This window comes from Otolemur garnettii, unplaced genomic scaffold (genome assembly GCF_000181295.1).
Source record: "Otolemur garnettii isolate 467f Iridium unplaced genomic scaffold, OtoGar3 scaffold00214, whole genome shotgun sequence".
Taxonomy (NCBI): domain Eukaryota; kingdom Metazoa; phylum Chordata; class Mammalia; order Primates; family Galagidae; genus Otolemur; species Otolemur garnettii.
Window position 1 is genome coordinate 228,590 of NW_003852609.1, and position 3,290 is coordinate 231,879.

The 3,290-nt window shown below is 38.4% G+C and overlaps 1 protein-coding gene across 1 annotated transcript in view; it reads left to right on the top strand.

Annotated features, from left to right (window-relative positions):
* Window positions 1-3,290, top strand: part of DTHD1 (death domain containing 1) — a 71,259-nt gene that overhangs the window by 62,760 nt on the left and 5,209 nt on the right. The window lies entirely within an intron of this gene.

Sequence of the window (3,290 nt, forward strand, 5' to 3'; positions counted from 1 at the left end):
TAAATATTTTTTTCTTCCTTGTATTCACTGGGATATATAGGGGTACCACATAGGTCACACTTGATAGGGTTTTCTGTGTGTAGTCCTCCTACTTCAATACCAGAATCACCCAGTTGTTTTTTTTTTTAATTGCATATGTAGCCTTATCTGTGACCAAAAGAATCAAAGTGTGACTTCTATTTTTGTCTTTTTTCTCAAGATTTATTGTCAGGAGCATTAAGGCTCAAGAATTATTACTTTATTTGCATAATGAATAGAAGATAAAATCCCTTGCTGGGAAGGTGGTAGGCAGAGTTTAAAATAGAGGTGGTAGGCAGAGTTAAAAAGAGTGGTAAAGATTTGAAATAACCTCTGTAAGGAATGGTGGAAGAAATCTTAATGAAACCTGAAAACATTCCTGAGCGGATCTGTTGCACAACTAAAACTGTCGATGATGATAATAGTCCTTGTGATTGTCTGTGGAGGGCCTCCATACCTATTAAATATTTATTGAGGGTATGAGGCATGGCCAATTTAAGTACTGATACAAAAGAATATTTCCAAAAGGACAGGATAAGATCACTGAAAACCTAACTGGGGAGGAAAACAAGCATATATGAATGACATCAACAACATAATACATGTATTATGTTGTCAGACAGTAACAGTTGTGTTGTATTGTGATAATAATCATTGTTTATTAGCTCACAAATTCCCCAATAAGAAACTAGGGATGAGTGTAGTTGATAAAAGAGGTGAATTTGATCGATATCCTGGCAGGATTTGAAGGGGCATTATCATTTAAGTCAAGTGAAGATGTTGCCACACAAACTAACTTTATTGATCTATATATACACTGCCAAGTCTGCCATAGTGACGAACATCTATAGGAGTAAGATACACCTCCTCGGCCTAAAAGAGATTAGTCTAAGAAATAAGCCACGGCTGACTATGACTGGATATTGAAGCAATGACAAATCCAAGGAAAGAAAAGTCTTGGGGCTGCCGTGGAGAAACATGCCGGGTAATAGAATGGAATTGACTGAGTCTAGTCTATTGGGTTGCACACAAAAGATCAAACTGCCACACATATGAGTTCAAATAAAAATTGTTTACTTAATTTTCAGAGCTCCATAACAAGATTGTATTTACACAGCATGGAAAGAATAATAATTGAAGGAGTCCTCACAGCAGTGGCTGTAAAACCCCTCACACTCACACCCCTCTCAGGGTAGGTGGCTGTCTTTAGTTTAAAGTTTCTTATTTTTTAAACCACTTCAAGTAGATGAGATCTGTACTATGCTTAGCAGCCTAAATATTATATGTTTGTACATATCTGAATTACTTATACTTTTATAGTGATGCCCTTGGGAGGCTTATAAGGGGCAGTGAGGGCAGACTGCTGCATCCACTACACTAGACCCTGTCACAACATAGTTTGTTCAGCAAGGACGTAGTTTATGGAGAGCTGCACAGTCACATTTAGATTTCCCAACATTCTTGCTGAAAAGTAGCATGTTGAAACTGGCATTTAAGCAACTGTATTTAGCAAATTACAATATATAATATTAACATAAAATCAGATTACTGGAGAGGAGTAACCTTCCTTTAACAAAGAGATCTTAGAAGATGTAACAGAATGGTACCTTTTTATTGGAAGAAGGCCAAAGAGAAACATGGGGCAAAATTGGAGTTGGTTCTGCTAAGGAGGGTATCCAGGGAGCCACACGGGGACACTGGTACCTGCAGAAAGGGAGGCTGCACAGGGACAAGAGGAGGCTTCCTGTTGGGCCTGGAGCTGGCCCTGAGCACCAGTGTGTTTCAAAAGAAAGGTGGTGTAAGGCGAAAATAGTGCATAGACAAAAATCATGGAAAAAACAAAAAAGAGAAGGGGGAAAGGAAAGGAAAGGGAAGGCAGTGTTGAAAATCCCTGATGCAAAGGCCATGACAACACAGCTGCACAATCTCCCTTCTCCGGGGTCTGTCAGGTGAAGCACTGGAATTGAACTTTGACGTGTGCAGAAATACACACAGGTAAGCACTAGAACCACTAGCAGAGCATCAGGATGCTACGAGACATCTGCAAATAAAGAATGACTGAGGGGATACTCTTGGAAAATCAAGTCACTAGCGGCAGCATTGCTTGCAGTATGCAAGTCTCCAGTTCCAAACATTTGTTTCAGTTTTCATTTGTACCTACCACATTTATAGAGATGACTTTTCTAGATGTAAGCCTTAAACTACTTCATTAGGCCTTCTGGAGTTATAATGTCTAAGCATATTTATGTTAAAGTATTTTTCATAAAAGAAAAAAAAAAAAGAATGACTGAGAGGGAAATGCTATTGATGTAAAGCACAAACTTGAAAAGCACCTTTTGTCCCCAGGCCATGTGCCCTTTTGTGGGAATGAGGAGTTTGCTGCACGATTTAGACTGGTATTTCTCTCTGAATTTTGTGAGGAGAGCAAGTTGACGCCCCCAAAATCGTAAATCTTATTTTGCAGTGCTGCAGTATAATAGACTTGAATGTATGCTGCGTTTCATAATTCCCTCACATTAAAACTTTGTAACAGAAGTTTTATATGCTTTTGTGTTTATATAATGGCTGTGCCAAGAATGCCTACAAGATGGGATATTCAGATTCAAGGAGCGTGTATTGGATGCTCTTTGGGAGCCAGAGTGTGATGCATTAACATATCCATCATCCTTGCATTGCTGCTGTGAAGTAGGCTTTAAAAAAATATTTCAAATACAGTAATTATAGATTTATAGGAAGTTGCATATAGAAATATAGCATAGAGAGGTTTCATGTATTCATCACCCAGGTTTCCTCAGTTGGTTAAATTTTAGATTAGTACAATAGAGAAAGCAGGAAGTTGACATCGATAAAACCAATCTGTATGTATAGTCTCTGCCATTTGATCATATGTGTAGATTTGTGTAACCGCCACCACACTGAAGATACAGCACTATTCCATTACCACAGACACCTCTTTTCTGCCATCCCCAACTCCCAGCCATCACCACTCCCATCTCTCACCACTGGTGATTGCTAATCTGTTCTACATCTGTATTTTTTCTGTAATTTTAAGATTGTGATATAGTGGAATCCAAATATATAACCTTTAGAGACTAGAATTTTTCACTCAGCATAATGCCTTGCAAATTCTTTCACACATTGGTGACTTTTAAAAAATTATGACTGAGTCATGTCCTATTGTACGGAGGTACCAGCATTTGTTTAACCATTCATCTGCCGAAGGGCATTTTACTTGTTTCCAGCTTGGGGTTATTACAAATAAAGCTGCTATG